General features: G+C 40.1%; 1 long non-coding RNA gene across 1 annotated transcript; it reads right to left on the bottom strand.

Moving 5' to 3' along the window:
• Nucleotides 1-1558: 1558 nt before the first annotated feature.
• On the bottom strand, nt 1559-12927 carry LOC118493241. Its single transcript, XR_004895261.1, has 3 exons — nt 12812-12927; nt 5404-5414; nt 1559-1572 (listed from the first exon to the last, which is right to left on the bottom strand). It is a non-coding gene; the product is annotated as an uncharacterized LOC118493241 (long non-coding RNA).
• Between the last annotated feature and the right edge of the window lie 993 nt (nt 12928-13920).

Here is a 13920-nt window from a genome sequence, read left to right as displayed (position 1 = left end):
TTTTTTCCAAATAAACATTCCTATAGCTTCCTATTGTTGCTGAGATTGAACAGTACTTTGCCAACTGTTTGGCCCGTTTTAGATGCAAAGTCCATGGATCGCCAGCCTATGTATATGACTATCACACACTCACACACACACACACACACACACACACACACACACACACACACTCAATCCCCCTCTCTGCTCATCACAAAAACGTCATATCTTCCAGATATAGAGGGGTTGATGGCCACCACTGTTGTAATATAGCAGAACAGATGACATGCACCATGAGTACCATTGTATCCTATCTTACTAAATTACCTTATTTCTTAAATTGCCCCATACACATACAGATGAGACCACTACATACCAGGGGGACGGTGTTCAATACAATGTGGGGAAATCTTCTGTTGTGATCGCTGTCTAAAGCAATCAGAGCCCGCTCCCTTTTCCATTTTCCGAGTCCCGACCGAGTTGGCGTGCTTGCATTTTTAAATGGATTTTTAATTGCATGCTTAACACAAATGTGCTTCTGTAGCAAGTTGCACTATGACGCACGTTACAACCTCATTTTACCATACTAGCCTTCTTTCTCAGTTTTGCTTCATTGAATAGTGATGCTTGACTACTTTTTAATTCTAATTTTAACATTTGGGGAATTATATTAAATGGACTGCCTGCTTATAGTAATTTTATTAAGCTTCATGAAACATTGTCTTCATTTTCTGAGCCAACTAGATGGCGCTCTCTGTTCAACAAAGGGTTAAAACCATACTGAATTGCCATTCCTTGAGCCTTTTTCTCCAAGAGCACCATCTAGTGGGCTCAGAAAATAAAGAAAATGCTTCATAAAGCTTCATGTGGACATCACTACCTATTACCCGGTGTAACTTAGAAGGAGTCCAGCATCCATTCAGGAGTTTGCTAACAGGCTATAAAAGAAGTACAGAGGGGCGACTCTTTTCTAACAAATTATCTTTTGTACAGTGACCCATTGGCATGCACTTTATTGGGACAACACTTACTTACTTACTAACTCTTATTTCTTTATTTTTACCTTATAAAATACATCTGTTTGTACAAACACACATGACACATATTTTGGCATAGTGAAATTTAGATAAAGACCCATGGGGGGTTAGGAAGGGTAAGGAAAATAAAAAAAATGATGTGCAGCATTATGATTTTGTATAATATCTTTCTTTTTTGTTGTTGTTGCTGGTATCTTTGTTTTGCTTATTTTGTTCATTTTTGTTTTGTTTGTTAGTTTGACCCTTTTCAGGCTATATGCTATGTCTATAGTATATTTATATATACTATATGCTGTTTATGTAATTAGGCACAGTTCATTCCAAGGTACTTTCATTGTTTCTTTTAAAGTTAACTGGGCTGAGCCCTCTGTTGTGTTTTGACTAGAATTATTTCACAGGAAGGAACTCATGCCTTTGAGAGGGGAATATGCTTCAGTAACTAATGATTAACTGTGCTATATGTAATGTATTTTGTTTTTGGACTTGATTAGCAAATGAATGAATAAAACGTAAAAAAAAGAGTGGTTAACTCATTGAATAAATGTTGATACAACTTATAAAATGTTAAAATGAGAAGCCCGCTATCAGTGTTGAACCTGCCTTGATTGACAGTTAGGCACAGGAAGGTTGTATTAAGTTCAATTTTATCTTTCAAGGGGACCATTGTTGCAATGGTGCACTCTGGTTTAAACCCTGTTAATGTGTTCTCAGAGGTACGGTTAACTTTAGCGGTCTTTACAGTTAAATTTAGCCGAGAAAAGGTTACTGTGAGCCGGGTACCGGGCACCATGAGGTTAACTTCTTCCGAGACACGAACTCCGCCCCCCTGCTTGAAAGTCTTGTGTTTTAGGACCCTTTCAACCACCCGGACCGCCTCCCTATGCGGATCTTCACGCTCTTATACAGCGGCAGTCAATGGGGTGCATGCAGTAATAAATACGTGGAATTCAAACACTTTACAGTGAATTACTTTTTGTAGCTATATGTATGAATGGTTCATGAGAACAGCCTGCATATATAATAGGACAGAAGTAGCTCAGTCCATAGGGACTTGGCTTGGGTCACCAGTTCAAGTCCCAGTACAGACCAAAATATGGAGTGTAGCACTGGTAGCCAGTTCACCTCCTGGGCACTGCTGAAGATGCCCTTAGGCAAGGCACCGAACCCCCAACTCACTCTGACATCTTTCCATTAGTGCATGAATAAGGTCCGTGTGTGTGTGTGTGTGTGTGTGTGTGTGTGTGTGTGTGTGTGTGTGTGTGTGTGTGTGTGTGTATTTCGGGCCTGTGTGTAATAACAACAGAGAGTAAAAATGTAATTTCCTCTTGGGGACCATCAAAGTATGTCTTTTTCTATATACTGTATATTCATACTTTACTATCAGATAAACAAAGGTACAAGAGCACCTTCTGATTGCATGCAATGCAAAACAGCACCACACAATGCAGCTTTAAGTTAATATAGTTTAAACAAAAGCTAGAAACAATGTGTTTCCATATGTAAGAATATTTGAATAGTTTGCTTCCCCATCATGGTGGATACATTATGCACTCAAGTCGTTAAAAGTTTTATTTCTATGCTAAGAAATACCAGAGTAGAGCAGGGGAATAATGGAGTTTTGTTCTGTTCTAATTGTGCTATGTTTAAAATTGTCACCAGACCACAGCCGTGAGCCCCTTGCGACCTAAACAATGTTCTTGTTGTCTCTTCAGAGAAGTATTCTGTAAATAGATGTGACGGAAATGAAAATATAAAAGCCACTGTGTGAGTTTAAAAACAAACATAGGACATGAACATGAGGGGGGGCAGCCTCACCATAGGAGACTGATCAAGTAGTCTGACTCAAGTTAAGACCTATTTCCATTCAAGTAAAGATTCGAGAAAAGAAAAGAGTAAGTGTTAAATATTAAACAGCATGAGAGTAAGTTTGATATCATAGCTGCAGTGAATTCAGCTCATGCTGGTCCACTCAGATATAATGGCATTTCTAAAAAGTTTACAAAAGATTGAAAAATGCCAATTTCTAGGGACAACAAAATGACACACACACACACATACACACACACACACACACACACACATGTGCATGTCTATTGTCACCAGTCTCTGAAGATCTGCTCTGTAAATAGACAACTTCGCGAAAATATAATTTGTACTGCGGTATGATGTATAAAAAATGGATAAATAATTGCAGCTCTCATAAATTAAAGATGACAGAGAACAAAGGCTGTGTACTGCCATGAGAGTTTCCAGAGAAGCACTAAAAAGAGCAAATTATGAATAGGAAAAAATAATTATGCTATCATTGATAATTACTGCCCTCAGTTTCTTTCAATCTCACTCAGCCAAAGTCAGCAACATCATAATATAATGCATTCTGTTCTTAACAGGAGACAAAAGTCCTTGTTCATCTGCTGGTCTCTGGCTGCTTGAGACCGGATGAGATTTTTGACCAGACCAGCCAGCTCTACCAGTTTTTCCCCTTGGTTGCCGGCTGCCATGGCCCACACAAGATAAAGGAGCTGACAAGATTACATTTCACTGGAATTGGTTTTATGACAAATAAAATTGAACATATGTCAACTTGAGTAAAGAAGTTTCACATTAATGAGGTGCCATTTTAAAACCATGTCATTACAAAGGTAAACATTCTGTTTTATGTCACGTTTTCTTGAAAAACATCAAATACAGGCATTCAACATTCAACACTACACACTACAGACGTACTGTATATTCACCCACGAATGACATTGACGAAAGGTTGTGAATTGAAGCTACAGACAAAAAATAAATACAATAAATAGAACTGAAAGTGCCAAAAATAAGAAATGAAAAAAAAAAAAACATGAATAAATACTTAAATGAAACAAACAACAAAAAATAAAGTAGCAGGAACATTATAAAGGTTAGGAGCAATAACTCAGAGATGGCAGTCACAGGAAAGAGCCCCATTCCCTGGAGTTTTCAAGTTTTAAACCAAGCGTAACGTAACATTTATTTTTAATAGGCTCCATAAATAAAAGGCTGAGTTAATTTTGGCTCCAGGATAAAAGGTTTCCAAAACCACAGCACAGATTTAGAGATTTTCAAAACGTAAACCAATAAATGGCTCTCAGGGGAAATAAAATGGGTCGCAAACCTGAGCTCTGTTCAGATGATGTCTGTAATTCAATTTCAGATAAATGTGGTCATTGATATTATTATAGACTTCCTCTTGACAGTGAAAAAAACTCACATTTGCTGTCAGTTATAGGCCTTCCACTACAGCAATGTAATGACCCGCAACTTAACATGGAGCTATTTTTAACATGTTTAATCATGAAAACCAGTCTATCAGTAGGCTATAAAACATGAAATAAAATCTATATTAGTGCCACATTTTTCATTGTTGGCTACCCTACAACCGAACTGTGCCTACATACCAAGACAGCATGTTTAAGTTCTGGCAGGCTATTGTTATGTTATAGGAGCAGTAGTCTATATACACGACGTTCCACTTCCAGGATTGCTCCGTTGCTGATTGAAATTCCGCTGGATTTCACTCATTTAGGCCGGATATCTGTTGCCTTGGGCTTTCTTTTTGGGCATTTTACAGTTTTTCCTCGATTGCTTACACACACATACTGGTACTTGAGACACAATGACCACAACATGTAACTCATGCACCAACCCCCTGAACCAATTCTGCTAAACTACAAGCACAATTCCTGCTTTACACTCAAATTGCAGTTCTAAAACACACTTTTTTTCAAAACACTACATACAAGTCTCTGCATTTGGCACAATTTTCATGAAGAAAATCTCTTGTTTTCACAAGTAACACACTGCCATTCAAATATGCACACTGACTCATCGAAAACACCTGTCACACAGTTTTACAATTAGCAATCAGAGCTTAAGCATAAAAGGGCAACAGGTGAGCTCTTCTGTTTTGGAATTTTTTTTCTGCCTGGAGATGGAACGTGTATGACCAAAATCCACAAACGTGTATACCCCTTCTCCAAGCTATGGAAGACGCATGTGGAGATATAGCAGTTGATGCTTTTCATGGCTTGATTCGCCATGCTAGGTGATATTTCCCCCGCTGCTTGGCCAGGGAAAACATTGTTTGTGATGTGGATGAGGTGCTGTGGCCAGACCGAAACAGAAGAGAGGATGCAGCAGTTTTTTTTTACAGTATACAGTAAATTCTTCTGTTGTTTTGTATGTAGACCACTGTATGTGCAACTTTGTGTTGGTTGGGATGTACACTGTGTACATTGTTTTTGTGGGAAAAATAAAATATATTTGTTACCGTGTATTTGTGTGTTCTGAGTATAAAAACAATATTCTCAAATATTTTATACTTATGTATGTACTGTCTGTAGTAAGTGTAACACTGAACAAAAAAAAGGCCTAAGTCATTATGATGAATGGTGTTTTCCATTCATCATAGTGATTTACATTGAGCACATCAGTGTTCAACTGGTTCTTATAAATGTCTATTCATATGATGGTTTGTGTGTGTCATTTGAAAACCAAATACCATTTTGAGAAGAAATGTAAATGTTTCATTTTGCAGGAGAATTGAGCATGTAATGGCAAAATTATATTTAAGCATGATTCTTTATAATGTAATGGCAAAATTATATTTAAGCATGATTCTTCATATTTTTGTCTTATTTCTGGTTTACTTTGTCTCACAATGCTGAAAGTGAGTTTTTCTTATTCTCACATGTTGAAAGTAAGAGCCACAAAGTCTGGGAACGTAATGTGTACGCTGAACAGATAGGGGCTACAAGGTCACCCTAAACTATCTGTTATTTCTCCCTGAATAGTTGAGACTTCTCACATAGTTGAGATAAACGGGATGTCTAAACCTTGGGGTAGAAAGTAGTACAGAGGGGAAGAAACGTAGTGGCTCCTGAATGTCTGACTATGTTTGATTGTAAGAAATGTTGAGTCATGTTTAGAAAGGGGGGCATATCTTTCCATTTCACTGAAGATCCATATAAGCTGTGTGCTTTTTCCTCATTCGTTGAATACATTTTTCCACACTGGGCTGCTGTGCCTTTTGTGAAATTGTGTTACTCCTATATTCTTGCAAGTTTATAATTAGTCTTCGACTGTCTTTATTTGTTTCATCTTTTACCTTTTTGAAATACATTCCGGCTGCAATAAGAAACTTCCACCACAGGTTTTGCCCATTGTGTGTGTGTTTTTTGATTTGTGTGTAGAGTTCTGAGAGTATGAGGCATGCTTTCAGAAAATGTGTGTAAACAATCAAGAAAAACTGTAAACTCCAACCTGAGTTTTCTGTTGCACGACTAAAACAACCTTTGAACGTACACGTTCCACCAAAACAAGTTCCTTCCCGAGGCTATTTTGCAGAGGCGCCGTTGCTCCGTACGGTGCTTAGCACCGCCATAGATGATTGTGATTGGTTTAAAGAAATGGCAATAAACCAGAGCACTTTTTTTCCCATCTCGAAGTGCTGTGTGGACTAGCCAGACCCTCCTCCGCAGCATTGTGGAGGTAGGTCTGGCAATGCGAGACTATAGCAGCAGGGAAACGCCTATGAGGAATAGCTCCGTGCTTAGTGTCATTGCACTATCTTCCGAATGGCTGTTCTGCATGCTGCCAGGCTAGGTGGGTCGCAAAGCACTGGGAGTGATTAAGAGGGATTGTGGACAGCTGCGAGAGATTGCGTGCTGCGTAATTGACGTGGAATCCCCTTTTTTCCCTCAGTAGCACAGGGAGAGCAGCAGTCAGTTGGAAAAACTCTGACACTAGAGAGAGAATACGAAAGGACATGGAAGCCGTCTACAAACCAATCAATTACAAGTATCGGGATGATGACAGGACATAGGTATGTCATGTAGAGTTCTTTTATGTGCTCACATCATTGCAATGTGAAACCAAAACCAGCTGGCTCAAAACTAGAACCCTGGTTGAAATTACTCACACCTGGATCTTAGCAGTGGTACTAGAGGGATGATTCTAAATATTGTCTAAATAGCTTTCACAAGATACATTCATACTTATTTGCTGGATAAAACCTAGCTTCCAATGGTGTGAATACTTTTGGTACACTTCATTTTTTCCTTACTTGTTACCTTTACAACACTGTAGACTGCAGAAATCAAACCGTCAATAGCCCTCAAAACACTTTTGACCCTCCTGCCCTGTCCTCTTATTATTAGCTGACCCAGTGGTTGTAACTTCAGAGCATCCCAAAAGCAATTCTAATCAGCAGGCCAACACGTTCTGCTCTCCGGTTAGAAGGTCTGGAGGAAGGGTCAGGTAGGGCTAAAGAGCATATGGCATTAGTACGCAAGCTACCTCTGCTTCAGTCATTGTCTTTTTTTCCCCTTTCCCTACCCTTCCCTCATTCTCATCTCCCCTTCTTTTCCACTGACCCCTACCTCCCTCTCTATTTTATCTCTCTCCTCCGTCTTTCCTCCTCCCTCATCTCTGTCTGACAGTCAGTGAGGTGTGCAAAGTAATTTTCGGAGGCCATTTCCACTTCCCAGGAGAGGCTCCGAATTGTAAAATTTGCATTCATTGAAGAACAATAGAGAGCATCGGCTGAGAAAATCTAACTTTCTTGAAAAGATGATGAGAACAGTAGAAAATAGCCAAGTGTATATTGTGGGAGATAGTGAAGTGTAATGAGAGTAGGGAATACAAACATGTTTTTCTGCAGTTTAGAATAGAAAATAGTTTTTCTTCCTGATTTAATAAACATGGTTTTAATAACAAATGTGATAATCTCTGCACTAGTCTCACCCCCTCCTTCATAGCCTTCAGTACAATCCAGCCTTGTTCTCTCAAGTTTCTAAGGCCCCCAGAAGGTGTACAGTGATTATTCAAGATATACCAAAAGGATGTGCTTTAACCCCCTCTTGTTTTTCCTGTGGACAAAGAAATCAAATATGATGATGATTTGGCGTTGGTTCCCTTTTTCAAAGACACCACCATTCCAGTATCAGTACATCCAAAACCCTATATTTTGGTTTAACGACAAATATCCTGGGTCAGCCCATCACAGACCAGAAAGCTGTGCTATGGAGGACAAAAAGAATGTAGGCAAAGCTTGATATATGGTTGTATGTTATGGCATAGTCAGAGCACCAGACAGCCTCTGACATGGAACCCCCAGCATTATGAGTTATAAGAATTTTGACATTGAACTGTATATCAAAACTTACATCATAGGTATCTTTTACGGTGGGACTTCTGTTAACCCCTTCTGTTATTTTGAAGAGGGAGGCAGTCGAGCATGTCAGTCCATTCAAACTTGAAAACTTTAGGAAATGACAAGGACTGCTTACAAGGTTAAGACGCTTAGGGACCAGCTACATAGATCTGAGACAGAAATTTAACTTGGTGCCATGCAACAACAATGTTAGGTGCAGAAATAAGCTGTCCTAGAGGTACCTCTAGGAAAAATACCACCGCAGGATCATCAGACAAAGATTTGACCAAGAAATCTATGTTGGCCCACAAACACCCCTCCCATCAGAGGAGATATTTTAACTCCCACCACCAGCAGCAGCTCGACCATACAGACTCAATCAAACGTTGGTTTGTGAATGTTTGATGTCTTGTATTCTGTGGTTTTATGAAGTATTTTAGTATTTTCATGTTTATTCTCAATAAATTTCCCTTTTATAGGTCCCATGTTGATGTAAACTCTGTCTACTGAGGACAGATTTCAATTGCATGCGGTTTAGTGGACAATAAACTTTTATCTTTATTTATCAATTTATATAAAAGAAGAAAAGCCAAGATTTCAGGGTGAGTTTGTCAGAAAACACTTCAGAAGGATTAAACCTCATAATGGGATGCTGGCATGAAGACAGAGAAAACTCTGCTTAGCCCAGGCATTCTCTTTTTCAATTAACCTTATTTGAGATGTTTGGTAACATTTTACACAAATTTAGAAAAGTATAAAGGGAATGAGGAAGAGGAAACGCAATATGAGACAGGTGGTGCAACGTCTTCAGTGTTCTGTGTAGCATCTGAGGCCCAACTGTCTCAACTTGGATAATCAGAGGCCTTGGCAAAGAGATAATGTATCATAGTTGAAGGCAGGAAATATGCTTGTAGAGCATCTCTCATAATTTTATCAAATCACAACAGATGGATGGGCAGATGGAAGGGGATGTAGCAGACAATATTAACAAGGCAGAAGAATATTCAGAATGAAAATGACTTGGATTAGTCTAGTAGCATCATTGCACAAGAAAATTTGATCTAGTGCTTCTGAATAGGCCACCGTCGCCATCTTGTTGTTTTTACAAACCGGATGTGGGGAGGGTGGAGCTGGGGAAGATGACGCCGCCAAGCCAGTGTTATTTAAGGTTGCAATGGTGCTGCTTTAGAGGGAAAGTAGCCGATTTTCAACCCTTCTGAAGTGAGTCATCCAGAGGAGATTTACCGGCAGGTGAAGGTGAACACCCGGGTATTGGCGCCATTCATCTGCATGTACGGCAGTACAAAAAATCTGCAAACTTTCCCTTAAGTTACCAGCTAACGCTAGCGGGGACCAACATTTTCCAATTAACTTGGATGAAGTGAAAACACAGAGTGAAAGGGTCAAAGTTTAAGACGAAAACACCAAAAAACAAGTTCACAGCTACAGTGTCATGGATATGAATTGCTAAGTCTCTGACATGATGACTTGCTGTTAGCAAAAAATTTGTCTGGACTCTGGATCAGCATAAGTACATTTCCAGGATAAAGCCTGACATCCTGCTCGGGCTCACACACCGGATGTCAGGCATGCCCCTCACCTTCCGCTCTCTGTGTTGCCGTTCTCAAAATCTCTTCACTATGGGAAACAACAACAAACTTTGAGCTGAAAGTTTTGAAGAAAATTTGGATGATGTAACAAGCCAGGCCTGCTTGGTTCTTTTGGGGAATGATTATAAAGATGTACAAAGAATATGTTTACGGCATTTATTCTCTACGTTTTGGGACCGATTGGTGGGGATTGTTATGGACAAAATACACACGGTGATACACTGGTAAGAGCAACTTATGTTTAACCATGTATCCAGCTAATTTAAATAGCTCATGTTACTTTATTATCTTAACTTTTTGCGGGGTGTCGATCTATGAGGACTATGGTTAACTGCAGATCTCTGCAGCTAGCTAGGCTATCTGTCAAATCTGAGTTTTCTGTTGCACAACTAAAACAACCTTAGAACATGTTCCACCAAAACATGTTCCTTCCTGAGGCTATTTTGCAGAGCCATTGTCGCTGCGTCCGGAGCTTAGCCCCACCCAAGACGATTATGATTGGTTTAAAGTAGGGCTGTCAAACGATTAAAATTTTTTAATCGTGAGTAATCGCTGAATTTCTATAGTTAATCGCGATTAATCGCATATTTTATCACATGATTAAAATTCTATTATTTTGTATTTCAGAACAGTTTTTAAGTACATATTAACAATCAAAAGCAGTTTTTACCAGTGTATCTTGATTGGGAATCAAATGAATGCAAAGAAAGTTACTTTATGAACTTGATTTTAAGACTTGTAATTATTTATTTACTGTAAACAAAAGAAAAATGTGAAAAATTCCTCCAAGTACCTAACTAAAAAACTAAAAATCCCTATCCTTACTAGAGTCAATATAGTGTTTAGTAACTCCTAAATAATGTTGATTACTCACTGACGTCCAGTGATCACCTGTTAATGAGACAGCGTTTGCAGCACCTTGCAGCAGTTCCAGTGCGGCTGCTTTCTCTGTGTGGTACAGGCTGTGTATGGTGAAACTACTGTCTCCCTCGACGACGAGACAGGTCAGAACATGCCAACCATAGTACGTCTTTAAGACCTGAGTTCTAAAGTAGCACTCTCCAGCATGCTAGCGGCTAGCATCAACGTTAACTGTACTACTATGCTTAGCTCCGTAGGTGGTAGCTCAAGCTTGACGTGCTTCGGTGATATTTTAATTCGGCTTTACACAACGTGCATATGGCTTTGACTTGTCTACGGGTGTCCGGGAGTTTTGGAAAATAAAAAGCTCCATTCAGATTGTGTTGCTGCTGTGTTTCTCCATCATGCCTGCAGCCTGGAGCAGCAGGATGTGTTAGGAGGAAGTGGCAGCTTGATGATAAGTAACGGTGCTGCAAAGGGTCAAAATAGTAGCCTGTTAGACACGACGCAAAGCCGAGTGAAGTGTAAAATAAATTAATAAATGCCGGCATGCGTTTAAAAAAAATTAATCGCATCGCGTCAGCCCTTAATCGCATCGCGATCAACGCGTTAACGCTGACAGCCCTAGTTTAGCAATGCAAACAACCCAGAGTGTTTTTTTCTCATCCCCGAATGTATGTGTGGTGTAGCCAGACCTTACTCCACAGCGCTGTGGAGATAGGTCTGGCAATGCGAGACTAGCGATAAATTAATGAACGCATTATTATTCTTCAAAGGACCAGTTGTAGAGGTAAACAACATAATGAAAACATATTTCATATGTTAAGACATCTGTGTTAGCTGAGTTAACCCTCTAATTTGAGATAAAAGATTAACATAATAATAATAAATCAACCCTGCCCCTTAAGCAGATTTTATTTTGGAGCCTCAAGGCAACGATATGCAGTATTGGTAATAAATCACGCAAAAAAATGTAATATTGTCTCAACACTTATTAGGAAAATCAAGAGGGAACTGGTACTTTTTAATTGAAAATGTGTTTCAAATATTTCATTATGGTATTTTGGCCACTTCAAATATATGTCTTAACAAGTAACAAGTATATTATTTTACCAAAACAATTTTGTCAGTCCATATCAACCATAGCTAAAAACACTGTAGACCATGTTTGCAGAATTCACTTTCTCACTCTGTGTGAAACTTTAAGAAGCAGGTGGTAGTGCTTGTAAAGCAGAGGTGGGTATTCCACTTCCTGCATTTTTCATTTGCTTTCGGAGTGCCTTTGCAGCCTGGTACCTTGCACTACCCTTCTTCTCTCTCACTCATGACGATCCAGTGGGTTGTTGCATCCATCTGCACATCTGGGACTTGGATTGGAGCAGTAGATCCCTGCCTCATCTTCTTTGCCTCATACTCACTTGAAATCCCACCACTGGGCCGGCCTCTTCTCCAGATATTTCCCAGATATAAGTAAGGTAGGATTTGAATGCATATAGCCGCATGACCTCAGCAATTGACAGGTTGCTGCATCTGTACACTTACAAAGTTCTCAATGCTTTGGTTAACATTTAGGGACCCTCATTATTCTACCGTTGAAGTTTGGTGATAGTTTGAGCCTTTTTAGTGGTACAAAATAGCAATTTGTTTTTACTTTCCCTGTACCCTGAATACTAGCGTTGTAAGCTAATCAGCGGTCCGCGCTAGTGTGTTTAAGCTACAAACACATTCGATTAGCATGAAAACATGTCCCAGAGAATGATCGAGTGGGTACACATCTGTTATTAACCCATAGGTTCATTTTGCGCCGGAATTGTCCTTTAAAGTATTGATAAGGGGATTGGATGTCATCAGCTTGTGGAAGGCTTCCTTGCCAATCGGGGTATGCATGGAAACTGGAATCATGGCTGGTTTTCCACCGTGGTTGCTGCGGGACATCCCCACCATCACCATTTTCAAAGTAATTTTCTTCACTTCCCTCATTATTGTTTACTTCATCGCCTTGAAAAAGAAAACATTTAAAGTGGACTTAAAGATGCACTATGAGTTCCTGCATTAGTCACTTCTGTTGACGTTCCAAGTAAATTACAAACAAAACCGAGCAAGCTCGCCCCTCCCCCCATGTTTCCGTAACTGTCATGACTAACTGACTAACTGTACGTACACACCGCCACCGACTTGAGCTGCAAAGAAGCTCTGGCCACCCTGTCAAGGACGCTTGTCAAAAAGTACGGGGAAGCTGCTAGACGCTTTGGTCGCTCAGACGTAGTAGCATTCTATGTTCGATCATGGAAAAAGCACAAGCAGCCACTGCACGGCCAATACATTGACACTAGAAACCTTTTATAAATTACATATATAATGACAGAATTTGTATTGGTTGTTGGTCGCAGCGGTGTCTGTTAGCAGTTAACTCGCTTGTTAGCCGCTGAACCGCAGCAGAATGCAGGCAGAGCGAGTAGCCGCCAGCTGTTGATCCGTGCAGCACTTCACCGTGAGCGGACTGTTTAGAGACCATGTGACCGGCAGGTAACGTTAACTGGTCCATATACGCAAATATCATAAATGATAGGGAACCCAGCAACGGCCATGATGAGCTTTTCCTCCTTTTTCTCGGAACTAATGTTTTGGTAGGAACGAAAGTTTACATCGTATGTTTCTCCGGAATCAGCCAGCGTGAAGGACGTCTATATTCCGATTGGTTGCCGCTGCTTGCCGCTGAACCGCGTCATAGCTCATTACCATAAAGTTGACTTACTTTCAACTTTCTGATTGACGCTCTGGTCGCTCAAAGCGCCCAAAACGCGACGCCGACAGATTTGACGCTCCTTGCAGCTGAGAGAAGCCAGCTTCCATTGAAAATGAATGACTTCCGGTATCTTTAGAAGCTCAAGTCGGTGGCGGTGTGTATGTACAGTAACTGTCACTAACCGCCACCCCCTCCCCCAACCATCTTGTCGGTGATTGGCTGGAGTGGTTTGTTGTATTTTGGTGCACAGCCTGTGCCCCTAGTGTTTGTTTGACGTTTACGACCCCTGTGTTTTTCACAGTGTATTCAGGGGGCAGGCAGCTAGCAGATCAAGGAGAGATGCCTACGATTTGAGACAAAAATGAAATCGCGCTGAAACCATGCAGGAACTTATAGCGCACCTTTAATTTCCAATTACGATGCTGATTGATTTGCCTTCCTCCATCCAACATATTCCCTTTCTGTAATCCTATTTTTTCAGGAGTTACTGTATATAAGATTTAAACA

The sequence above is a fragment of the Sander lucioperca genome, chromosome 1 (assembly GCF_008315115.2).
Source record: "Sander lucioperca isolate FBNREF2018 chromosome 1, SLUC_FBN_1.2, whole genome shotgun sequence".
NCBI classification, from domain to species: domain Eukaryota; kingdom Metazoa; phylum Chordata; class Actinopteri; order Perciformes; family Percidae; genus Sander; species Sander lucioperca.
The sequence above is the reverse complement of the archived record's forward strand: the minus strand, read 5'-3'. Positions and strand labels throughout refer to the sequence as shown.